The sequence below is a fragment of the Paramormyrops kingsleyae genome, chromosome 19, assembly GCF_048594095.1.
Source record: "Paramormyrops kingsleyae isolate MSU_618 chromosome 19, PKINGS_0.4, whole genome shotgun sequence".
In the NCBI taxonomy this organism is placed as follows: Eukaryota; Metazoa; Chordata; class Actinopteri; order Osteoglossiformes; family Mormyridae; genus Paramormyrops; species Paramormyrops kingsleyae.
The window spans coordinates 4,039,244-4,066,432 of NC_132815.1; the positions used below are offsets into that span (position 1 = coordinate 4,039,244).

The window sequence follows — 27,189 nt, forward strand, 5'->3', positions numbered from 1 at the left end:
TAGAGTGCTCCCTTCAAAGATGCCACTTCTAGTGCCAGCAGGTGCCAGTGCCAGAAATGTATGACTCAAAATGTAAGTTTGTTTCAGATAATCGCATCCTCTGAGCAACGAAATAATACCTACAGTTATTTGTTTGATGGCACATTCAGTCTAACTATAGCTCATAAGCATGGTGGATCCGTGCAGTATTTCACTCTCGTATTGTTTTTCCAGCCTTTCACAAGAGGCATTCAGAAAGAATTCAATGAGGATTTATTTTTTTTTACCTAATCTACATTCTAAGTCTTTAAACAAACCTAAAGCTGTATATCCTTAATACAGTTTCAGCTCTTATTGTATGTGTATGAGTTTATATTGTCGTCATGGGGATTGGCGAGGCCTTTAAGGGCGTGTAGCCTAATCTCTGCAAAGATGCATATACCCACCGAGGGACAGTCAGGGATGGCTTGTTGTTGGACAAGGGAATGGAAAGTACACCCTTTCCTCCAGAGGAAGGTGGGGGGAACCATTGATTGGCCTGTTGCTTGTCTGTTGGCTGGCTGAAGTTCAGAATGTGAAACATACAGCTCCCAACACGCGGCTGTCTTTGTCATCATGTCATGCAGCTTAGCCAAATCAGCAGAAAACAGCCGCCAGCCATTTTGCTGAATCATACAAAAATTAATATGTGTGAAAAAGCATACACAACCTTTCAAGAATTCTTTTTCCGTGGGTTTTCTCTGTTTGGTCTGACACTGGACTGTCAGCATCTGGTGATGCACTTATACGTTTTTGACTATCATTATTTCATCTTTAGCCTGTGCATGGGAATGTCAGATTGCCTTCTCATCATGCTTGGATTTTTAACATCATAAAGCACTTAAACTCAATCCTGCAGCAATTTCATGCACATTCTTTGCCTTGACCTACATTTATGTGGTAATGAATCACAAAGAGTAAATTCTTTTTCACTAATTCTTTTATTCTGCTCAGAGTGCCGCTGTGAACAAAGGCCTTCTTGTGCATCACAGAAGTGCAGTGGATCTGCCATTATGATGCTTTTCTGGATAATATCATCTACCAAGATGCCTATGAGCAATTAAAGTTCATTAACTTGATACTGCGCTTTAACAGAACTGAACCCAGCCCAGAAAAATACAACGAGGCAATGCCATTCAAAAAATTGTTTATAATCTAGTCACAGATTAATTTCTGGCTGGACTGGGGGGAATTACGTTAGTTCCACTTCTGTTAACGTAGCAAAACCAGCTGCCTCCATTTTCATAAAGAATCTAATTTGGGGAAGATTGAAGGACCCTGCAGACTTCTAGGGTGATACTTTTAGATGCTGCCCCGCCCCCCGCTGGCTTCCCCCGTACAGATAATTTTCCCCAGGGTGCAGGCTGATTAGGTGGATGTGGTAACGGAGTTCCCGTTAAACAGATGTCCCTGGGCATTGTGCTAATGAAGTTCCTGGGAGTATCCTGGGCCGGGCGGCCGTGACCCGTTGCCGCATCCGAACACGATGCCCGCTTGGCTAGCTTAACGGCTGGCTTCTCCACACCTTTGCCAGCATGCTGTAACCTCACCTGCAACCCGGCCAAGTGCATTGCTAAATCATAGCTCACGGTAAATTTATAAACAAGAAGTTGCTGCCAACTCAAAGCAATATCTTCAACTCTTTGTAAGGTTCATGTTTTGCAACTTGACTATCTGGTTATATATCTACAGTATGTTGAATAGCCTTTCATATTTCTCTGGTCTATCATTTAATATGTAACCAGAAGACAAAGGACAACTTAATTTTTTTAACACAGAAAATATAAAAGTCTTTTTAATAATATGGTTTAGTGTGTCTGAGGTTGATTCAGCTTCACATCAGCTGTATCTCTTACAGACGCAAAATGTTCAAACATCTTGAGAGAATGTGATGTTTTTTTGGAAAGTAACATATGCGTTCTCCGTGTCACTGATGGTTTGTGTTTCTGACTTTATGTCTTGCCACTGCAGGTTATGTACCTGTGTTACTGGAGCTTTTAACTGGCTGAGCGAATTGCTAAACTGGCTTTTGCGGCCCATGAAATGATAAATAATGATTTTTACATTTAGATCACATCTCAGTCACGTTCTGCCCAGGTAGAGTCACGGAACCTTTCAGTTGCCCCAAGCTGAACGGACTTTGCCCCAAATCTGCTCTGATGGTCTGACGGCAGCTCGTAATAATCCTCCATGATGGTGCTTATCTCTGATTTCAGCCCTTTATGGGTTTCTGGCTCATAAATCAGTTTATTGCGCTGTTTTGCTCGTTCGGGATTGCTGACATTTTGCCTGCCATTTAGCAGAGTCTCTCTAATGGAGTGTGGTGTTTTGTGGAAGGAGCTGGTTACACAGTACGCAGTTGTGTCTGTCGGCCAATTAGAAACGCTCTAGTTGATCAAACCCGGCTCTGTACATCCACTGCAGTGCAGGGTGGCAGCAGAAAGGAGGCGCCCTGACCCCCTTCAGTGTCTTTTCTGCAGAGACAGATGAGGTGAAGCTTTCAGTGGGGCACAGATGGGGAACGGCTCAGCCGCAAATAATGGATACCCTGCTGCTTAGGCTGAGTCTGAACCCTGAGTCTCAGCCCCTCGCTGTCCGTGAGCCCATGTCTGTCGGCTGAACTTTTGACCTGTGACACTCTTACAGGAGGAATAAATTTTCATGCTGGAGCCCGCAACCCTTGCGCTACTCCCTGTCCTACCTAAAGTCCTCAGCATATTACACCAAGGAAAAAAGTACTTGGGGGTGGGGGGGGGGGTCTTAATAGTTCTTGCTGTCACCGACCTCGTTCCTCACAGCAAAGAGCATAGCCAGCAGTGTCCCCCTGGGCCGATTTACATTCGGGCAGCGTTAAGTAATCTTGGCTGATCATTCAACTTTTCATCTTTATTATTGCCCTCGACTGTGCCTCTGGGTTTCCCACTGAGGAAAACACCGTATGAAGCGTTACTTCGGCCTGGAAACGGTGAATGGTCCTGAGTCATCCCATTGTAATCCAGGGACGTTTCCCGCCATTCATCAGGGCATTCAGTGGTGCAGATAGCTGGCAATAAAGGCAATTCAGAGTCACGAAGGTGACAAAATGCCCTTTCAAAGACACCCAGCTTTCCATTGGTGTTACCACTGGCTGCACGCTACATTTCAAACTGAGGGCAGTTTTAATTGTGGTGGTTTAAATAGGAAAAAAAACAATGCATGCTACTGCATCAATTGCAAAACATTTACACCAAGTGGGTTGGAGAAACCATTAGCAGTAATGGGTTACATTAACTGCACCTTCATAGTGCATTCATAATGCATTCATATTGCATTCATGCTTATACTTGACATGACAGCTTTAATGTACATTACTAACGAACATTATATAATTATATGATCATAATGTTAGTTAGTAATGTACATTAAAGCTGCCATGACTTGTTCATTGAAAGTAATATGAATTGAATCCATTATGACGTTAAGATATACTTAGATGCTGCTTATGAATGTTCCGTGAATGCATTAAGATGGTGCAGTGATTGTAAAGCATTACACAGGTAACATTGTTATTTATATAAGCAAAGGCCATTACAAAGTATCTGCAAGGCAATTTCTCATTGTCATTAATTTATCTATTCACTTGGTAGTCTTGTGTCGGATAAAGAGTCAAAGGCATACTATTTACAGTGACATTATTATGCTGTAACGTTGAGCGATTTTTGTTGGAGGACCCCAGACAAGCCAGCAACAGGGTCACTCCCAAGCGCCACCAGCCAAATGCCGCCCTGTTCGGGGCCCAGGGCTCTTTCAGTGTGCTATACACATGGCAGTGTGCCAGGCCTGAAATTTACACTGTCATGTCAAGGTTTTCAATGAACGAGCCATGCTTAGATTACCATTAAAGTAAACAAGGCAAAATTAATGAAGTGCAGCTGGAGGTATGTAAACTAAGGTTATTTTACTTCTATTACTTCCAATAACTTGCTGACCCCCGAGCTACAAGTCTCAGCTGTGACAGGGCTAGTATGGCCTGCAGAGGAGAGCTCAGAAGTATTCATACTTGGAGGTTGCAGGGTTGGGGGATGATACAACCAGGAGGCTCCTCCAGTGCTGAAGGTGGGGTCCTCATCTGTCATCCAGAAAGCCGCACGGGATGTTTGGGAGCCGGCGTCCCATTGCCATCTCAGTTGTTGTCCCATTGCCATCCTGCCGGCGTGTTTACTTTGGGTGAGGTGAAGCATTGCTCTGGGCCTCTTGTAGTCAAAATGCCCCCAGAGTGAGCTGACCAGGCATCTGAAAGTGCTGAGATGATACTTAGTGATACACTTTAACTACCTCTGCAGGTTGAAGCTGTTACCATCGCGGTGTAATTTATCCAGCAATAGATTTTTTTTTACCCAGAATGCATCTTGCAAGCATTCTGTAAGACAGCAAGACAACAAACAGAACCATGTGACATGATGGTCAGAAACAATAGGTGATTTGTTTGGTTATGGGAGTGGAGGTGGGCTTTACAAAATCGAAATGAAAACAAAACCCACAGGGAGATCAAATGAACGTTGACCTGTGGTGAGGGTTACAACAGAGAGCAGAGCAGGGCCTGGATGCTTGTTCTAACTTGAGAGACAAACAGAACCCATTGCTATATGACCCCAATGGATATTTACACAACATTTCAGTCATTGTTTCCTGCCTCATATATGAACTTGGCTCAATAAAACGGGGTTAATTAAAATGAGTCTTTTACAGTTATATAATTTCAGTTAAATAATGAAATAATATCCTTTATTTGTTTGATACTGATTATAACAGAAGTTGGTTTCAGGGCAGGAAGTCCTTCCGTAATTGGTGCCGTTTTCTTGCTGGTCGTTTTGTTGGTGAGGGGCTCTGAAGGCAGCAGCGCACCCGTGACTGTGATTAGTGTGCTGGTGAACAGGAGCAGGCACTTCTGGGTAAATCCTCTTCCTCTGGGCATCTGCTCTGCACACCAACTGGCGATTCGTCACTAAGTGCCCGAGTCCATTATGGCACGACACCCGGAGGCCTGTTTGTGGGGCGGCGGCTCGGGCCTTAAATTTTGTCAAATCGGACAACATCATATTACAAAAGAAAATATAATTGTATTAAATGTACTTAATTTCTGAAGCGTGCGATTGTGCGTGAATGTGTGCAGGTGTGCGTGGCCTGAAATGGACGCGGGTCCAGAGTGTCCTCCTACCTTGGGCCCTGTGCTGCCTAGGGTAGAGTCCAACACCCCCTCCCCCCTCATGACCCTGTTCTGAGTAAGTGGTTCGAGGATGGATGGATGGATGGAGGGAGGGAGGGAGGGAGGGAGGTCTATAGCTCTGGAATCAGTGAGAGCATGGCGTGCTGAGGTCGACACATTGATGTATGGGATGGGCGTTCCTAACTGAAGTGCCTTCAGGAGAGGTATTGAAATAGCTAAGCTTTAAACATCATTTCCTTTGCCTGCCTAAGACTTGTGTGTGTGTGTGTGTGTGTGTGTGTGTATATATATATATATACTGATATACTTCTTAGTGTATCTTCTGTATTTTTTTAAGTGCAGTTTATAGTAACTTCAGTTATTTTCACACTCGCAGGCGCATCCTGCCGCCGCAGATGTTGCCGCATGTTGGATGGAGCCTGCAGTACTGCAGTAGGACACTGACACATGCAGTGACCTTTCCCCATTCGAGCCAGCCGCCCAGACCGCTGACGGACCCAGGACCACAGCCATCCCCGGAGATCCATCGGCCATGAGACGCAAGCGAGGCCCAAGCGATTAGCAGACCTCAGGGCCCGGTGGACGAGGCATGTCTGTGTGTCGGAGGAGAGCCACTTAGCAGGTAATGGGGCCACGCCTGACCCATCTGTGGCGGGGCAGAGGAGGGAGGCCTCAGGAGGCCCACGGGCAAGGCTGCCCATCTGGCCTCCTCTTCATCATCCACAGTGTGCCAGGAAGGTCCTGGGCAGAGGCATGGGGGAGGGGGAGTAAGACAAACTGACATGTGGACAGACAGGCATACGCACAAAAGACACAGAGGGGCCAGGAGCAGCGTAGGAGAAAGCTACAGACAAAAAGATAAACAAGCATGCAGATGGAAGGAGACAAAGAGAGGCAGACAAAAGAGAGACACAGAGAGACAGACAAAGAAACAGACAGAGTGTCCAGGCGACTGACAAAGAGACCAAGACCATGGGACTGACAGAGAAACAGACAAAAACCATGGGACTGACAAACAGACCGAGACCATGGGACTGACAGAGAAACAGACTGAGTGACAGACAGAGAAACATTCAGAGAGAAAGAGAGAGAGAGAGAGATAGAAAAACAGACCATAGGACTGACAGAGAAACAGACAGAGACCATAGGACTGACAAAGAGACAGAGACCATGGGACTGACAGAGAAACAGACAGAGGGAGAAACAGGCAGAGAAAAAGAGAGACATACAGACATGCACAGCTCTGGTCACACAGCAGAATATTTGCTAGCTGTGCGCGTAGACTGGGGCCGTCTTATGTGTTCCTTCCTCATGACACCAAAGGGAACTGACAAATTATGTGATATGCACACAATGCTGAAATGCAGCCTGTGTCATTGAGCTACAGATTGTGAATGCAATGTTTGCTTTCTTCTGCTAACATGGGCTCTTAAACACCAACGTCAGTTGCCAGTAGCAACATACTGTGTAATTTTGAGCGTAGGTGATTTCTCTGATCGGTATTCAGAACTCTGTAATATGCACTACATTATATCTTAAATAGGCTATTTTGCATAACCTATATTTGACATATGATAGTCTTGTGTAATTATTCCCCAGTAAAAAGATCAAGTGTTTTTTATTTATAGGTAAGAAAGATCGCATCACGTTATAATGTTTTGAGTTGATCTGGGCTATTGCTTTTGGAACCTATATAAAGGATTGTGTGAGTAATCTTATGCCTACAATTCTGTTTCTGCTTGGGTTTTGGGGGTGAATTGTAAGTCCTTCAGTCCCATTGCTGTGACGTGTCCACAGATAATGTCTTTCTCACCCCCTGGTGGGAGACACTCGATGGGAGAGGTCTCGCACCTGTTTCTAGCTCTGCAGGCTAACCATGCTGGCCGCTGTTCCTTATTAAGACGTGTCCAAGTTGTTAATAACCCATATAGCTGAAAACAGGTGGGACTGAATGATGTGTACGAGTTTTGCATCTGCAGCCAGAGCGCCCCCTCATGGGGGGGGGGGGGGGGGGGGGGGGTGTTAACTACTGTACTCTCTCCCCCTGAAGACCCAGGCACTTGGTTTTTCCCATGTGGTAATTTGTAGGACAGTTCTTTCCAATGATGTCCTGTAATTCTTTTCCCAGCCTAGACATGGACATAGATATATGTCTACAAATTTCCACCATCCTTGGTTTTGTGGTAATGAAGATTCTATCCATCCATCCATCCCTCCTTTTTTTCTGAACCGCTGGTCTAATTCAGGGTTGCTCAGGGTCCGGAGCCTATCCCTGAAGCTACGGGCACACAGCAGGGAATAACCCAGGATGGGACACCAACCCATTGCTGGGCACAATCACAATAAAGATTCCAATATACAAGAATTTATTGAAATGTGCTTGTGATGCTTTCAGAACCATAATATGTCCAGAAATCCACAGAATGGCCCATAATCGGTTTTTCTGAACAAGTGGACTAGAGTATTCCTTGAGAACTGTATGATTTGAGTGGTTCTTCAAGAATGGCCAGTCTTCTGGACTGGTCATAACTGGAAATGAGTTGCAACACTTTAAGAAACATATAGTAAAGTCCTTTGAAAAGTTATAATTTGAGGTAAAGGGACGTGGGATACTTTGGATATCTTTTATTTTTTTCCTAAAGCCAAGGGTGAAAATGTAAACTTATGAAATATCCACTATCGTGTTGCTGAAGTTTGGTTATAAGGTTTGGTTTTCTTTTCATTGGACAAAGAATGTGTTTGGAAAGGTCTGAGATACTCAGTCTGGAGTAACAGATGTGTAGTTCGATTGAATAAACGATTACATTTAATGAGCTTGAACGAGTGTATCCCAGCAACACTGTTTAAAGGAGGCCGGCGCTCGACGAGGCAGAGGAGGCCGGACTGGAGGCAGCTGCAGAAGTGCTTTAACAGTTCAGCTGCTTCCATCAACAGTTGTCGCTATGGCAGCAGTTCAGTGAATTTAAATGGAAATGATTTAATTCAGTTTACACTCACATTTTTTGTCAAATATGAGTATGTTTATTTGCTTAGCTTATGCTTTTATCCAAGTGAATTACAATTTTTGCTCATTTATGCTGCTCGATGCCGTAGAGGAGCACTTTAGGTTCAGTGTTATGCTCACTGGGGCTACAGCAAGGCCTCTGCTGAGCCTGGAAGCTTCGCTGCCTGTTACTTGGGAATAATAAGATATTATACAGAAAATGCAAATAATAGAGGTACCGTGGAACATGATGTCTTTGACTGGAATGGGGCAGATTTCCCAGAAGCAGTCTGCTATGGACCAGCAACTAAAGCATAATAAACAGCAGCAATGAAAACCCCCCCACACACACATGTAAAGGACTTCTCTATTGTCGAGAGTTCCTCAAGTGTATATAGTTCTTCGAGTGTGATAGTGATATGATTTTGCACAAAGTAGTGCATTGTCCTGTCACTCTAAATGCGGCGGGTAACCTTGTGACCAATGTGCAAGACCTGCAATAGGTGCTAATGCTTGGCATCATTACTTGATTGAAGTTCCATAAATGCTGATCCTGGGTTGTATAGAAGCACGGGACACAACGTAGGGCACTCTCTCTCTCTCTCTCTATACATATATATATATATATATATATATACACACACACACACACACACCCATAAACTTATTGGTTGACCAGAACAGAAGGTGGAGTAAATCCATCCATTTTATGTAACCACTTCTCCTAATTAGGGTATCAGGGTTGCTGGTAGTCCAAGGCTACAAGCACAAGACAGGGATGACCCATTGCGGAGCACCAAACCATCACAGAGCACACTCACAAACCATTCACTCACACATGCATACCTTGGGATAATTTGGCAACTCCAATTAACCTCAGTACATTTTTGGACTTAGGGTGGGAAAACCAGAGTAGTACTCTGAGGAAACCCATGACAACATGGGGAGAACATGCAAAACTCTACACGCAGAACCCTAACAGAGACTTGATCCCTAGTCCCATAGGTCCCACAGTACTAACCTTCCTTCCACAATGCCAGTGAAGTACCATTGTTTTGACCAACATTGAGACATAAAAGGCTTGGCTCTTGCTGGGGCTTGCAGACAGCAGGAGACACTCTCACGTGCTTCGCAGAGGGTTCATTAAGTCTGATATGTAACATGGAAGCTTGATGATCTCTTGAGCATCTTCTTCACTTTATGCTTGAAAAGCGCCGAACATATGGAAGTGATACTTGTTATTAGGAGATTTCAGCTATGTCTCGGCCAGGGTGTGACTCTTTCACTAAGGGGGGGGGGGGGAGCCAACTGCAGAAAGTCAAAACGAGCCTCAGCCACAGTCCCAGTAGGACAGACAGATTTCATTAGCATGGTCTGCTGGTGGCTCATCCATTTTGTCGAGCATATTCCTCACTTTCCTGCAAGTCCCTGGGTTTTCCTGTGAATCGAATTAATTAGAAAACTCTAATTGCACTGCTAGGTACTTTCGCAGGGAAGAAATGCTGTAAATCATTCAGAAAATGTCTCCAAAAATCGAGAGAGCACTGCTTTCGTGGAATGGCACAGATAACATTTATTGTTTCGAATGTGCTCCCTTTGTAAGCTGGCTTCTGGCAGTTCTTGTACCTGATCATTTCTCTATTCTGATCTCAGTGGTTACTTTTGCTACATGGCTTGTTGTGGTTTCATCAACCTCACATTTTTTTTATACCTCATCAGGGCTCAGCATTCAGACCTTTATTGTAAAGCTTACAGCTGAGCATCTATGACAGTAAATTTAGATGTATAAATGCTCTTTGTGAGTAATGTAATAAAAGGGATTCTGGATGTGGAGGGAACTGGCTTCATTCTGCTGACCCGTAAGCGATGTTGTTCTCAGCTGCAGAGACATGCGCTTAAATATTCCTTTTCAACTGTACTGAAGCATGTTCCTTGTTCCGAGGAAAGGCGATTACTAATGTGTGTGTGTTTGTGTGTGTGTGTAGGGGGAGGGGGTCACTACGTTTCTGTCTGGGTGCTGGGACAAAGAGGCATATCCGGCAGCATATTCTGATGCTGTCAGAGTGGATGAAAACGTGCATCCCAGCAAGTGACAGGTGTTACTCAGAATGGCAGATATATGTCGCACCGGGAAAATGGGGGGGGGGGTTATTATCCTAGAATGCATGAGGTGGCATCGGCCGAGTGATGGGCGCGTTTCTGCGGCAAAGCGTGCTGCATGTCTCCTCTGATCCCGCCGGAATGCAGGGAAACAAGACGCCATCTATATCCTGTGAGCGTCAAAACACAGAGTGACGTACAAATGGCGGCGCTAGAACAGGGTGGCCTTATATTCTGGCCGTGTGATCACACGTGCGTGGTCAAGCCGAGATCTTTCGATAAATTCAGGGGTCAGTCTGCCCAGGGAGAAGTGCTGACGTAAGAATGCAGTTGAAATCAGGAATGCTGGAGGCTGAGGGCAAACCCTGTGCGACTGGCATGAAACGCTTCACCTCTTGACTATAGACCACAGTTAACAAGGCAGGATGCTTGCCAAGCTCCTGTAAGGCGGCAGAATCAGGGCAGCTTTTGAAGTTACATCACAAGCCTTTGTGGAGACAAAAATACCAATGCAAGTGGTACCAAATGGTGTTCATGGGATGTATCCAATTATGCATGGTCTTGTGACCACTGGTGACACATAAAATTATATGCCTGTACTTTCTGGAATTAAGTAACATACTGATTCAATGTGCAGATTTATTTTTTTTGCCTCACAGCTCTAAGGGTTGTGGTTTTGGATTTGGACTTGGGCCCAAACTCCTTAGATTTTTCACGTTTGCATGCATTGTCAACAGATTTATCCATGTCATGGCATGTTATGAAGACATGCTACTTGAATGGATGGTAGCCTGATGTGTGAGTGCCTTGCAATGAATCTCATCCAGGTTGTTCCCAGCTTCCTTGGATAGGCTGTGAATTGCAGGAACCCTGACTGGACCTGTAGTTAATCGGGGTTCAGAGCTTGTTGGGAGTTCCCTGATGGCTTGAAATTCTGCATACATGAGATCACATGAAACAGCTGTATATCCCCACCCAGCATCCAAATCCAGGCAGTTGCTGGCTGCATTTTTGCAAACCCTGGAAAACCTCATGGGTCGTCATCCTTAAATTCATCGTCAACTTTCTGTCAAGCCCTCTTCTGGGTCCACTAATAATTGCTTCCAGCTTATCAAGTCAGAGGTTCAACAACAGGAGACTCTGCCGTGTTCATCCTTTTCTTTATGGAGCTGTCAAATCCTCCTCTTCTGTTTTCTCCAGCAGCAGAAGAGGAGTCCCAGGTGTGACCTCAGAGTCTGGCCGCCTTATTTGGCAAGCTCCCAGCTTGCATCACCAAAACTCCACCTCAGTGGCCCGCTCTGGCCACACCCTCTTTGTTAGTCTGGCAGCTGGTTGGTCTTAATTGGAGAGTGTCTTGTGCTCCCACAATCCATTGCAAATTGTCTGCGGGAGGTTTTCAGCTCTTGTTAGTGCTGGTGCCTATTCTGTTTAAATTGCTTTTCAGTCCAGGATCAGCACAGTGTTTGCATTGTTCATTCTTTTTGCTAGAATTTGAAACCAAACCTTTTAAAATTATATTGAAAAGCAAATGTTTGATTTCATAATTAATTTCATTGGTTTGCTTGAATAAGGGTATCAGTTTCATTCGAGATGGTGTGTATATTTTGTATGAAATTCTTGCAGAACTCGTTATCTTTGATGGGATTTGAAGGATTCAGACAGCGGGAATGCATGTAATTATATTAGGACTTTGGGAATTCAGCGATATGCAGCCCAGAGTCCTTTCATTCTTGTTTATATCAATGCTTTTTATTCATCATGTGTATATGTTCCCACTGTTGCTGGTGTGCCGTTATTGTAGGACTTGCATTGTGGGATGTAGACAGTAAGTTTGCTGAAATTCTTTATCAAGCTTTTACAGTTACTATACAGTAATACCAAATGGTACAATCACCCTTTTGTCTGGCCGCCTGTTAAAACTGGACACAGTCAGTGACTCTATAGGAAAGTCAGAGGTTTCGGGCCGAGTGAATGTCCTTTTGTAACAGCCGTCCACAAAAGCGCTTCACATCTTGTCAAACAAGGCTCTGTAACATAAAAGTGCCTTATACTCTGATGTATTGACTAGTACCATCTGGTGTCCTGGCAAGTGACAGAAAGATCATTGGACCCAAAAAGAGAGGAAAGACTGTGTAATTTTTGTCACTTTCTTTAGGATGAGAACAGATTTATATTTATGTAAGGGAAGCCGGTTTTAAGTGCGACCAAGTAGGCAGGTAGTTGCTGGAGTAAGTGGAGTTTTTATTTTATTGCTTCTTCTCTTCTTCTTTTTTCAATTGTTAAAACCATGAGAGAGTGAGAGAGAGAATCTGGGAATGGCATCTTGGAAATCGTTGCCTCTGAGTGGCTGCTGAGTGGCAGCAGCTTGTCATGCATGAACTCTATCCAGTGGCACCTTCTTACGGATGGTCATGCTGTCGTCACTGCTCTCACCGGCCACGCGAGGGCCGTAAAGCAGCTGGCCTTCACACCTCCCTCGGAGGAGGCCCAAGCTGGGATGAAACCTGGCACCCAACCAGACTGTAGTGCTCCAGGTTCAACAATGGATTTATAATCCAGAGAGCTGTGCTCCGTGCGTCACAGCGTCTCAGCTCCCACACTGCCCTGTCCAACAAAAGCAACATCTAAGAAGATGACTTAGGGCGATGAAATTCTACTCAGCGTGATGAATTTCCTGTCCGTGTTAACTCCCTCTAATATCAGCAAAGTATAAGTCCAAGTCCTTTCAGACAGTGAGACTGGAAACACACCCAGTTAAACATCAGCCTCTTCGCACCATATTTGGCATAATGCACGCTCTAGATACGATGCATTAATCAAACATCTTCAGGTCTTAATGTTAATAGCAGGTTTCTAGCCAAAATGTTGCCAGGATTTGGTTTGGTAGGGAGGCTGTGGTGTGGCATCACTTTACCTACCGCTGGGCTTCTCTGCCTTTAAAGCCCCTTAGATGAAGGACTGTCATTGCCACGGGCAGCTCGTGACATCGCATGAAGCAACACCGCACGCCGCTCTCCTGAGTCATGTCGTTGCCATGACAACCTTCGAGCACAGTCATATTTTGATCACACACAACAAGCCTGCCTTCTGTGGTTCCAGGATGGTCACAGTGATGATGTATCTATAAAGAGACTGTTTACACTACCCGTTTACACTACCCGTTTACACTACCCGTTTACACTACCCGTTTCACCAACATTTCTGTTCATTGTGTGTAACTAAGAGCCGTAACACCGGTCTGCATTTACGGTGTAATTTCAGTTTGCAAATACTATCAAACCTGGTTTAAGTTCTCACTATTATTATTATTATTATAATTTATGTAATGGCCTACCCTTGGTGGACATACACGTGGCAGCTAGTGAGCACAGTCTGCTTTTCGATTTCATTGCTTGTGAACAGGACGCTGTAGGGTGAGATTGTGTCTAAGCAACACAGCTGTGCCAGCTGAGGATATGGGAAATGCACATGGTTAGAAAACACGCCGCATGGATTCACGCTGGAAATCCCGGGCTCGTTTTTTTTACACTGTCTTGTCCCGTCAAGGTCTTTCGTGAGAAATGTAAATGTGGTATGTGAATTGGCTGAGAGCAGGGGGCTTGAAAAAAACTGTGAACTTTCAAAGTGGAAGGTCAAACTGGAGACGGCCGTGGTGAAGGAAGCTTCCATGCCACTTTAGGAACGGCGCGAAAGATCTCAGCGTGATATGTGTGCTGAGTTCAGCAGGTAACCAGTGCAGGCTTCCGTCTGAATTTTTTTTCACCAACAGCTAACTGTGGGCCCATACAGTTCAGGAGGGAGGTCAGTTACCTTGCAAGTCTAATAAATCTCCGTGCCTCTTTTTAAGATGTCTCCAGATATACCATGTTGCCAACATTATGCAGACATCGCTATGAATTTGAGAAATTGCCAAATTAAGCCACACCCATTGCCAATACATATATATGAAGCACACAGACGTGCAATTTCTGCAACACTGGCAGCAGAATGGATGGTCATACAGACCTCACCTAGAATATTGTGTGCAGGTTTAGTCACCATATCTTAAAAAGGACATTGCGGCCTTAGAAAAGGTGCAGCGTAGGGCCACAAGAATGATCCCTGGTCTTAGAGGAATGTCATACGAGGAAAGGTTAGTTGAGCTAAATCTGTTCAGCCTCAAGCAAAGGAGACTGAGGGGGGACATGATCCAGGTCTATAAGATTCTAACAGGTTTGGATGCTGTTCAACCAAATAGTTACTTCAGCATTAGTTGAAATACAAGAACTCGTGGCCATAGGTGGAAATTAGCGGGAGAACATTTCAAACTGGATTTAAGGAAGCACTTCTTTACACAGCATGTAGTCAGAGTATGGAATAGTCTTCCTGATAACGTAATGCAAGCTCAATCCTTGGGTTCCTTTAAATCAGAGCTAGATAAGATTTTAACAACTCTGAGCTATTAGTTAAGTTCTCCCCAAGCGAGCTCGATGGGCCGAATGGCCTCCTCTCGTTTGTATAGTTCTTATATTCTTATGTTCTTATGTAAGAAGTTAGTGACTATTTGCTCGGCCCCATCACAGGACACCATCTTTCCAACAAGTCAGTTTGCCACATTTCTGCCCTGCTAGAGCTGCCCTGGTCAGCCGTAAGTGGAGTCAAAACATCCATAAGTAAGTTTCGATGTGAAGGGGTCAGTCACGCAAGCTCACAGAAAGGGACCTGATCACCCAGCATCAATCCAGTACCTGTATGGCAGCAAATCGCACCAGCAGTGTTCCAACATCGAATGGACAGCCTTCCCAGAAGATCAGAGGCTATTGCAGCAGCGATTGCTGAATAAATTCATATTAATACTCATGGTTTTGTAATGAGATGTTGGACAACCTGGTCATGTAGTGTCCCTTGTTTGTTCCTGCGATTATGTGATGTCAGGTCATTCTCCTACCCACTCATAATCATACATATTGACAAGCACTCTTTCATTTGGTCATCTCGCATGGAGAAAGTTCCATAATTGCGCTTCTGACAAACACACAGTGACCTCCCCCCAGAAAGAGGAAGCTGTATGCAGCTGTGTTTCTCTGCCAGCCGTGACACCAGCACTCAATGGCAGGATGTCCTGTTTTGAGTTTCTCTGTAAGTCCTCTGTGTGGCCCAGCTGTGATGAGTCAGTTCAATGTCCACGAGAAGACCTGATTCCTGTTTGGAAGAAACACACACATCACGCCTCGCCCCGTCGAAAGGCTCCAATCAGCTTTAGAGGATCTTGACTTCTGAGCCCCTGTCGTTTTTGCCTGTTGGGAACTTCCTGTGATGCCATGTGAACCAGGAACCTTAGCCTTCCTTTGGAGGACCCTGGGTGGTGACTCGGTATGACCACTTTGGGTTCGACAGGCAGAGAGAGGATGGAAGGCGAAAGCAGCTTAGACGTCTAATACTCATCTTCAGCTCTCTTTATTTCCACAGTGGAAACATTCCTGACCTCTGGGAAAGCACTAGAGGAAGTGCAGTCCTTTTAAGAAGCGACTCATTCCCATTTCCCGCAATCGATAGTGGCATTTCATTTCCCAATGCTAAACATTTATCCCCATTCTCACCATTTTTTAGCTTGTATTCAGCAACTTTTTTCACGACACTTTTCATCGCGTAACACCGTACGTGTAGGAATCATTGCACTTGGATCTGTCAAATGCTTGGGATTATTCGACCCGACTTTCAGGGGTTGCAGGGGAACAGACCTGCCCTGTGTACTCCCACCACAAGGAGCAGCTGAACTCTCGCACCCTGGACCTCAGGCATCTCTCACACGGCCATGAATGAGGACGGTGTGACGGGCTTGAATTAGCTTCCTGTTCTCTCTTCTCAATCAGAGCAATGAAGACAGCTACGTTTTTGTAATCTCCTGAATACAGATCCCAAGATTCATACAATGTGGGAAATAAAAATGGGCAGCCATGAGCCATGCTTCCGGCATATCTGCATCACCATAGAGTCGATGAGCCATTTGCCATTCTTCACCGGCATGGCGATTTGTGTTTGAACAGGTTTGAGAAACGAATGATAATCTGCCTGAATATGTCTTTGTGTATACAATAGAGGCAGCGGCAAGAGTGATTCCTAAAAGGTTAGCATATTATACATAATTCAAGTGTACCACTAAAACAAAACCAAGATGCTCCTTCCACATGTGTTTACCCTCGAATGATTCAATAGTAATGTCTGTAACCAAGTTTATGAACCTTTAGTTTTAGTAAATGACAACACTTTCTTGTGCAGCTAAGCACTAAGCCTTTCATGTAAATGGTTTCCTGCACCATTTTTGAGGAATTTCTGGCTGTTACTTTTTAAAAACTTCAATTCAGTGATGTCTGTGTGCTACCCAACGAGGACAAATTCCCCCAGGTCCTGCCTTGAAATATCTGTGGGGGTTTTAGTCCAGATCTTCACTAGATCCGTGTAAAATGTAAAATATCTTCTTCCCCAGCAAAAGAAGGAAATTCTGTTGTTGATGCGCTTGCATGTTTCGGATCACTGTCTTGCTGAAAGACCCACTTTTGCTTCAGCTTCAGGTCATGGACAGATGGCTTGACGTTCTTCTCGAGAAGCACCTCATAGCCTACAGAATTCATCATCATGTCACCGATGGCAAGCTCCTGAGGCAAACAAAAGCAGCCGGAATCAATGACACTCCAACTTCCTTTATATATCGACTTTTCTCAACTCAGTCAAGGAGTAGCATAGAAGAAAAGCATGAGCTGAGTAAAGATGTGAGGGATTGGTTTGAGAACCCTTAAACCCCATTGGTTAAGCTATGACTGGGGTGTATGCTATACTGGCCCGTGGTTCTTCAGCAAACAATCCACTGCATACTTTCTTTAGGTCACTGTACCCTTTCAGTTAAGATGCTCTCACTGCATCAATAACAGTATCATGTGGTCACTTACCAAGGTCCCCAGTTCGGACAAGGCAGTACACATAAAAGAGTTATTTTTCATTAGACTGTGAATTATCTGCTGTACTTTTCCAGCCTGCTGTTTTTCTGGTGTGGAGGTGATGAGGGTTGCAGACATAACAGCCACTGGTAGCGAAAGTCTTTTCTTCCAGAAAACCATCAGTGCAGCTCTCTTCTCTATTAGAAACAGTGGAAGTCAGTGCAGAAAAAAATCACTTCCGCAGCTACCCACCCCCCCCCCCCCCCCCCGATTATAGGGTTATACTTCATAATTCATCAACCTGTTGTGCAACATCCATGGTTTTACTACATTCCATACAGGTGCACCTGCCAAAGCTTATTATGAAAGAAAGTCAGCATCTCAATATCCGAAGCTTGGAGCTGCAGTTTCCGTGACCTAATTTCTTTTGTCCAGTGTTATTGTATAAATACATTGATTTTTATTCTCGTGTGGTGAATTTTCCCGTTCCATTTTAAATACAGTTTTTAAGATTGTAAGACCTCGGTCCAGATCTGAATGTGGCTTTTCATATGTGTCGATCCACAGGACACCCGTGCAGAGAAAATCCCATCTGTAAACTCTGTTTGAACTCAGGCAGAGCTAAAATACAGCATCAGAACCACATGTGCTGCCTGGACCCTCGCCGGGCTGTGCGTCAAGTTAAACAGGGAAAAAAAACATATATAATTAATCACACATCAGAGTGGTTCCAGTCACGCTGGGACATTGAGACTTAAATGTTAGCCTCATTACATAGACGTGTGTTAATTTTGCATAGTACAGTTAATAGAGGTCACACTAGATAAGGGTCCACTGGGTTTTGTGTGTTGGTCTGTTGCTCTTCTGACTGTTACTGAAATGCAGGAGGATTCTCCCCAACTCCAATGGCCACTCAACTTGCTCACTTGGCGCGGAATAATGTGCAGAAGCCTTTGTAAATCTAGTGTCCCATACAGAACAGGTAGCACTCGCAGAGAATTTAAAATATCTAATTAAGGGATTGTTAGCTTGAAAGCAGCCAGGCTGAATTCTTCACTGTTCACTCTGCTTCAGGTTACTCATCACAACTTTACAGAACCGTCGAGAATTCTCTTCGCCCCATTCGTGTTACTTCTAATTGAAAAACACTCCGAATGGCCCCGAGTTGATTCTCGAAACTGGAGAAATAGATATTGTCCTTTCTGCCGATGTTGTGCAAAGTTCAAGGAGGGGTGTGGCATGAGTTCTTTTGGATTTTTGCAAACTAGACAGGAACTTAAAAGAAAATTGTATTGCAAATCTGCTCATAATTAAAACTGAATTCAAGAATTTATGTGCATCTTCACCCAATGTCGCGAAAGTAGATTCAATATAGGGAATCTTGCAAGCTGCCCGACCTAAATGAGTTTGTGTATCGTGTAGAATTATAAAACAGCTGTTTTCTTGCTACACCGAAGAGGGTTGAGGTTTGGTTCCTTTATTCAAAGCAATTTAGTCATATTATTTCCCATGAGGCTGTGCAGGTCGTGGCTGCTGGGGGAGTGCATCGGAGCTCAAATCACATCCGAGTCACGCACACGGCCGTAGGGGATTGGCGTCTCAAAGGTAAACCTCTGGACTTAATCTCATGTTTAAATAAAGGAAAATAAATCACATTCTGGCCTCTCATGTTCACATCCTTTTATTAAGGGTCAGTGGCAACAGGAGGCAATATTTGTTTGGAAAGACTGAGTCTCTGGGAGCTGATGGTGCAGCCATCGCCCCGAAGACCTGTGAAGGCTATAGTGCTCCCAGGCTTCCACGTCTCCATGACAACCACGCCGACGATCATCCCCCCAGGATCAAAGGGCCGCAGTTGGGCCGGTGCAACCAATGCGGGCAACATCTGAAGCACTCTCCATGCGTCCGAGGCCCCCGGGCCAACATCAGACCAGCAGTCAGAGCCAGCGTTCACTCCACAGGTCACTGATACACACGAGGTCGGAGAGAACGGCGACATGTGTCCGTCCCTGCAGGTGGCTGTCTTCTAGGGACCAGACAAGGTGCAGCTCTCACAATAAACTGCACAGCACGCCCGCACACATGCGATGCCGCAAAGAGCAGCAGTGCTCTTTCATCATTCGATAAGTGGTTCCAACAGTCCCTCCCAACGTCAGCGTATTGAAATAGCACAGATTTTCCTCATCATTAGGCTTAAACTAGGTCACTACATTCTTCGATTTTCTCCCCGCGAGTGTATTTTTCCCATTAATCAACATATGGCCTTATGTCGGTGGACCGAAACAGGCGAGTTCACGAACTAATGTTTCAGCTAGTCTTTGGAGACGCTGATCAGCATCTCTGGGTGGAGTGTTCTGCTTTCAAGGTTTGCCCGGCATATGGAAAAGTCACTTTGCAAGACATCTGCGAATTTTCCCCAAATGTTTGAGAAGAAGCGCTTGAGTGGAGATGTACAGTACAATGTTTAAAGCTATTCATTTGATAATCACTCCTGTCCGTGCAGATTTACGGACTATCAAGACAAAAATACAATAAGATCAATATGGCGGAAAAAAAAGACACTTAATACTGTGTGAAGAATACAGCATATCTGTCGTTCATGACAGGTCTTGGGGGTTATGCTGTGAAACCATTCCTTGTTTGATTGTATCTGCAGATGTTCTCTAATGTTGCTGGAAAGCCTTCCTTAGGAAGACAGCTGAACATTAGCTAATTGTGTGTTGAGGCCAGTCAGCTGACCTTTGGTCTCCATCTTCCATTCCAACCTAAAGAGATTTTGTTCCTGTTGCAAATTCTATTCTGCCTTTTCCTGTTTGCGTGTGCACAGTGTGTGTGCTTGTATATATATTTCTGCCAGTCTATATATATATATATATATATATATATATGTGTGAAATACTTTAGGCAAATATGTTTGGTACTTGTCTTTCTAAAAATAAATTGAACTGCATTGTTTGCCGTTGCTCGGAAGGGAAGCTGAACGAATTGCAGTCTTTGCCATGATGGTCCCTGGGAAGCAGCCATCACAGGTCATTAGTGCCACCCAAAGGGGCCTCCCCTGACAGAGCCATGACAGAGTAATGGAAGGTGTCAGGCCATGATCCACCCCCAAGCTGGGCCAGTACTGCATGCTGGGTAATCTGGGTGCCAACCAATACCAGCGCACCCTCCGGACAGCATCTGATCCAGAATGTATATGCAGCATGTAACAATGTCAGCTTTAGATGGAGATTTAATCATGACATATAAACCGTCATGTTTTTCTCTTTTTTTTCACTGGGGAGTGCGTTGTAATCAGATTGTAATCAGTCTTGTTAAGCTTCTTTCATCAGTTGATAAGTGGTTCCAGCAGTCCCTCCCAACGTCAGCGTATTGAATACTGCTACACGGATTAAGACATGAAAAAGATGAAACATGAGTGTATCGCTATTCATGCGTTAAAATATCTGCAACAGCGAGGCTACTCTGTAGTGTTTTGTTTGTGCAGTAGCTCGTCGCCACAATACAGCATCAGTAATAGATGACTTAATAGATTTCTTGAACAGACACGTGCAGAAACAATTATGTCAAGCTGGTATGATAAAGCAAGCCGCTAACTGGCGGCCTAATTTGTGCCTGCCCTGCTCTTTAGCTCCCCCGCCATCTGCAGCCTCGCACAGTAGGCCTGTGTCATGCACGGTAGGCCTGTGTCATGCACGGTAGGCCTCTGTCATGCACGGTAGGCCTCTGTCATGCACCCATGCAGGAGACAGGCACGGCAAAAACGTTGCAGCTCTTGTCACGTGGAGAAAACCGACCATTTAATCATTACTTGGTGCTAATTTGTGAATTATGAGCACTCACTCACCAGTCACTCACACACCAGTCACTCACACACAGTCACTCACACACCAATCACTCACACACCAGTCACTCACTCACCAGTCACTCACACACCAATCACTCACACACCAGTCACTCACTCACCAGTCACTCACACACCAATCACTCACACACCAGTCACTCACACACCAATCACTCACACACCAGTCACTCACACACCAGTCACTCACACATGCGCACCTATGGACAATTTGGTCAATTGTACCTTTAGCTGTAGGTAAATGTACCTGTTAAGGTACAAAAATGGACTCTGAGGAGCATCCAGAGTGTCCCCTGCCATGTCCCCAGTGATGGACTGGCACCCCATCCAGGGTGTCCCCTGCCATGTCCCCAGTGATGGACTGGCACCCCATCCAGAGTGTCCCCTGCCATGTCCCCAGTGATGGACTGGCACCCCATCCAGAGTGTCCCCTGCCATGTCCCCAGTGATGGACTGGCACCCCATCCAGGGTGTCCCCTGCCATGTCCCCAGTGATGGACTGGCACCCCATCCAGGGTGTCCCCTGCCATGTCCCCAGTGATGGACTGGCACCCCATCCAGAGTGTCCCCTGCCATGTCCCCAGTGATGGACTGGCACCCCATCCAGAGTGTCCCCTGCCATGTCCCCAGTGATGGACTGGCACCCCATCCAGAGTGTCCCCTGCCATGTCCCCAGTGATGGACTGGCACCCCATCCAGAGTATCCCCTGCCATGTCCCCAGTGATGGACTGGCACCCCATCCAGGGTGTCCCCTGCCATGTCCCCAGTGATGGACTGGCACCCCATCCAGAGTGTCCCCTGCCATGTTCCCAGTGATGGACTGGCACCCCATCCAGAGTGTCCCCTGCCATGTCCCCAGTGATGGACTGGCACCCCATCCAGAGTGTCCCCTGCCATGTTCCCAGTGATGAACTGGCACCCCATCCAGGGTGTCCCCTGCCATGTCCCCAGTGATGGACTGGCACCCCATCCAGAGTGTCCCCTGCCATGTCCCCAGTGATGGACTGGCACCCCATCCAGGGTGTCCCCTGCCATGTCCCCAGTGATGGACTGGCACCCCATCCAGGGTGTCCCCTGCCATGTCCCCAGTGATGGACTGGCACCCCATCCAGGGTGCCCCCCACCCATGTGCCCTCTGCTGACTGGAATAGGCTTCAGTCCCCCTGCAGCCCTGACCATGATAAGCAGTTAGAGAATGCTGGTCTGCCTAGCTCAGAACATAGCACAAAACACAAAACAGCAAAAATGAATGAACCAGTAAGGTCTTCACTGGGAAGAATGTCACAGTGCAGAGTGTGACCTTTGACATGTGACATAGCCTGACCCTTGACCTCTGACATAGCCAGAGCCATGAAAGTTAAATGCAAATTCAGATAAGAATGTCCGATAACAGACCAGCATCTCTACCATCTCATTGTTTTCATTTTGATAGAATATTGATGGAATATTTTGATGGAATATTTTTCTGCCAGATTTTCACATTTTTTCATCCATCTTCATAATTTCAGTTGCAAAACATAGGTATCCAGATATCAAGCGAAGGATTGGTTTTGAGGTCACTATAAAATCTGGGCTCATGCTCATTACTCACTATCCAAGGGCACTTGAGCTAAAAACCATTGATGTTTGAAGTGCCAAGCTAATGACGTAGCTTGGAGAATCATCCTTCCCCCGCAGTGTTTTCTAACGTTTTCCATGTGAAGCATCACTGAGGGTTTTAATACTCTCTGGTGTCACCAGCTATAGAATGTGCTCATCCGACCTTTATCGACTATTCAGAGGAATGTGTGAGTTCAGGCAAAACGATTAGCAATAAATGTTTTTTTTTTTTTTTTTTTTACAAAGCAGAAAAATAAAAACTAACTTAATCAGATGACAAAGCAGTTTTATTGCCCATTTTACTATGGGGACCACGAATAAAGGCCAACAGACCTTATCTCTCTGGGCCAGGTTTTCTTATGGTCATTAAATTCCGATCGTTTCCCCCAGACCACTGTAACATGACCAGAGGGAAGCTCTGTTTAGACCAGCAGTGCAGCTTTGGTCATGTCAACTTATCATCCTTTCAGTTTTTCAATTATCTATTTCAATTATCTTTAAAGACAAATGCTGGAAAAACAGTCCCCGGTTCACAGGAAATGCAGAGCACACCAAATGAAATGATTTACCCATCTTGAGGCATAACAGCTATATTTTGTGGTTTTAAGGCGCAATGCATTCTGGGAGGAGAAAAGCCACAGAACAATGTGCGATCGGTTTATTTTACGTCTTAATTATTTGTTTTTATTCCGTCTGTCTTGATGCCTGTAATTATCTCCTTAACATGCATTTTTTTCTGCAAATCACTGACACTGCACTCCGTATGCAGGGAAAGCACTGGGCTGCGACCGCTTTGCGGGTCTGCGGCAATGTTGTTGTGCATATTTTGCCATGGAATCTGTCAATATTTCATAGGAGTCTTGTATATTATGTACAAGGCAGCACGACACATGCTTGGAGTTCTGGCACCACATTCAACCGTTTAAAGTGGGTTCCCTGTGTCGAGAAGGGTCCGCCTCTGATGTGCGGCCTCGGTGGAGCCAGGGGCCCCCAATGCCGATTAAGACTGTCACAAATAAGCAGAGCGGCCGTCAAAATAAACGTCAGGTAGCAGGAAGTCTCTGGGCTGAACCCCCCTCCTCTTCAGCCACCATCAAAGCATGCCACAGAACGCTTGTTGAAGTTAGAAGATTACATCTCGAGAGGGAAGAGGTGCCTAATTACCCTACCCAACACAAACCATTATACACACTTAGCATGGCCCATGTGAAACCAGTCAGGCGTGGTTCAAGCTGCACTCTATATGGAGGGAATCATACTGGCTACCCAGCCAAAGCGCTGCAAGGCAGCTGAGATGGTTGTAGATGATCTCCTCTGGCTGCTGGAGCATTCAGGGGAACGTCGACCTCGGTGACCTGTGGATCGGTTCGGGACCCAAGACTCATTACATGCATCAGAAACTGGGGTCAAAACCAAACGAAAAACATTTTGTTATGTAAGTAGAAAAAAGGGCACGTTTAAATCAGGCCCATAAGCACCAGCTGAACTCTGAAGCGAAGGCCAGTATTTCATTTGAAAAGGGGGCATATCCCCTGACTGCAGGGCAATGAGAAAGAGGAATACAAACACTGCCTTCATCTCTGAGGGCCAGTGGGAGGGGGAGAGCCTTCTCGATAGTGGGACTACACACTGCACAATATTATTTTGAATAAACCTAAGGGCAGAATAAAAGCGACACCAGAGACAGAGTCACATGACTGGCCAAACACAGGCTTTACAGCGGAGATCAGGCCTGATAAAAAGGACACTCTGGCGAAATTACTACAGCAGCGTGCTTCTGGGAACGTGCTCTGAGCATCCTACCTTCATTTTTGTGGAAATACCAAAAGCAGTGTTTCCCCCCCCCATTCACCCCACTCGTTGTTTTGAAATTAAATATGCTTTGTTTCCTTTGACCTACTTTACAGTGTTAAATGAAAAATTCAGCGCGAGTATCCCAGTGAAAGGAGTGTCTCGTTAAATGGGCAAACCGAGGATGGAAAACAAACTAAAGCCCTCACACATCACGGAAGAGGAATGTCCAAGACAGGTACGCAGCGCCCGGCCAGACTGTACCTTCAGGGGGAGCCCCATCAATTTAATAACCTGTGCATCTCTTCACAGTTTAGAGGATTAATGCATCTGACAGTGTCATTTAGGGTAAAATGTGAAACCTTCAAAAAGCCGCTGCTCCACAAAAAGTAAACAACCAGCCCAATCCCGTTCTGCTCTCTTGGCACGGTTTGATATTTTTACATTGCGGTCTTTTTCATATCATAACATTTTCTTCGCTGAACGAGTGTGTATGAATAATGGTAACCCTCTGGTCTGCATTCCACCCCTGGAGTGCCTCTCTGAATTTTATTATTATTTTTTATTTTTTTTCAGAGGGGGGCTGTGGGAATGACAAAGGGTAAATGATGCGGGATGTTTTATCAAATTCACAGGTCGCAGGGAGACGCTCTGCCGCAGCTGTGAGCACGAAAGCGCCCCTCCAAGACCTCACCACATGCTTTGGCCTGATATGAATATGCAGTTCAAGAATGTAATACCCAATGAGAACCAACAGCAAACAGAGCTATCGGTTTTGATCCTATTTTATGATTTCTGTTTCACTCAGTTTGGCAGCGTCCTGGCAATATATTTTGCTAGCAGTTTTATGCAAGCGATGAACTTTTCTGCAGCACACTTGTGTCAGCCGATATTATCTTTATGAGGAATATCATTTCGATAGATGAATAGCATGCTGCTAGCCAAAAAAAAACAACAGTATTGGAAGCACATGATAATAACCATGGCATCATCAGTTAATGAAAAACATCCTGTTTGTCTTTTCCACCTTCTGGTTCTGGCTTTCTAGCACCAATTTCTAATTTTTAATTATTTTTCTCGTCTAATAATGTTGTTGTGACAACCTACATTAAGCATTTCGCAGCAAGTACTTTCAATAGGGTGCTACATAAAAATACGTTGAATGGAATTAAATTTCCAAGCTGCAAAGTAAACAGCAGTCACTCCATGGTCACACAGTGCTGCCCAATTCGGGCAGCCTGCTCTTCAAACCGCGCTGCCAAATGGGCCCTGAAACTCTTCAAGCCCTTTGCTGTCTACATTCCACCCCAACCACTGGAGACGTCTCTGGGTTAACGCACTGAAGACGGGTCAAGGCTAAACTGCTGAAATCGCAATGAAAATGCTTGTTTTGGTTGCCTAATTCGGGCTATTCTGAAAGTCAAGACATTACGGGTAGCTGCAGGACGTGCTGTGCTCTAGTGACTGTTCCCGTGAGTCCGTCCATGCCTCCGGGGGAACCACCTCAACCCACGTGGATGCAAAGACGGTGCAGTACATCCAGAGAGGTGCGTGGGGCGGGGGGGGGGGGGGGTGATGGGAAGCCAGTGGCCTGCAGGAAACGTCTCTCTGGGTTGTTGGCCCAAGCAGGCTTTGATTGTATTTTAAGCGTGCAGAGTGATAGGAGTAGGAGCAGTAGTAGCTGCTTTGGAGCATGTCCCAGTAGGAGATGTGTAGTAGCTGCTTTGGAGCATGTCCCAGTAGGAGATGTGTAGTAGCTGCTTTGGAGCAGGTCCCAGTCGGAGATGTGTAGTGGCTGCTTTGGAGTATGTCCTAGTAGGAGATGTGTAGTAGCTGCTTTGGAGCATGTCCCAATAGGAGATTGTAGTAGCTGCTTTGGAGCATGTCCTAGTATGAGATGTGTAGTTGCTGCTTTGGAGCATGTCCCAGTAGGAGATGTGTAGTGGCTGCTTTGGAGCAGGTCCCAGTCGGAGATGTGTAGTGGCTGCTTTGGAGTATGTCCTAGTAGGAGATGTGTAGTAGCTGCTTTGGAGCATGTCCCAGTAGGAGATTGTAGTAGCTGCTTTGGAGCATGTCCTAGTATGAGATGTGTAGTAGCTGCTTTGGAGCATGCCCCAGTAGGAGATATGTAGTAGCTGCTTTGGAGCATGTCCCAGTAGGAGATGTGTAGTAGCTGCTTTGGAGCATGTCCTAGTATGAGATGTGTAGTAGCTGCTTTGGAGCATGTCCCAGTAGGAGATGTGTAGTAGCTGCTTTGGAGCATGTCCCAGTAGGAGATGTGTAGTAGCTGCTTTGGAGCATGTCCCAGTAAGAGATGTGTAGTAGCTGCTTTGGAGCATGTCCCAGTAGGAGATGTGTAGTAGCTGCTTTGGAGCATGTCCCAGTAGGAGATGTGTAGTAGCTGCTTTGGAGCATGCCCCAGTAGGAGATGTGTAGTAGCTGCTTTGGAGCATGTCCCAGTAAGAGATGTGTAGTAGCTGCTTTGAAGCATGTTCCAGTAGGAGATGTGTAGTAGCTGCTTCGGAGCATGTCCCAGTAGGAGATGTGTAGTAGCTGCTTTGGAGCATGTCCCAGTAGGAGATGTGTAGTAGCTGCTTCGAAGCATGTCCCAGTAGGAGATGTGTAGTAGCTGCTTTGGAGCATGTCCCAGTAAGAGATGTGTAGTAGCCGCTTTGAAGCATGTCCCAGTAGGAGATGTGTAGTAGCTGCTTTGGA

General features: G+C 45.5%; 1 long non-coding RNA gene across 3 annotated transcripts in view; it reads left to right on the plus strand.

Moving 5' to 3' along the window:
• LOC111842992 (uncharacterized) overlaps positions 1-27,189 on the plus strand; it is a 124,034-nt gene that overhangs the window by 47,249 nt on the left and 49,596 nt on the right. For all 3 annotated transcript variants that reach the window (XR_002838037.2, XR_011984280.1, XR_002838036.2), the window contains exons 2-3: positions 5,601-5,846; positions 24,591-24,712. This is a non-coding gene — a long non-coding RNA (uncharacterized lncRNA). The remainder of the gene's footprint in view (positions 1-5,600; positions 5,847-24,590; positions 24,713-27,189) is intronic.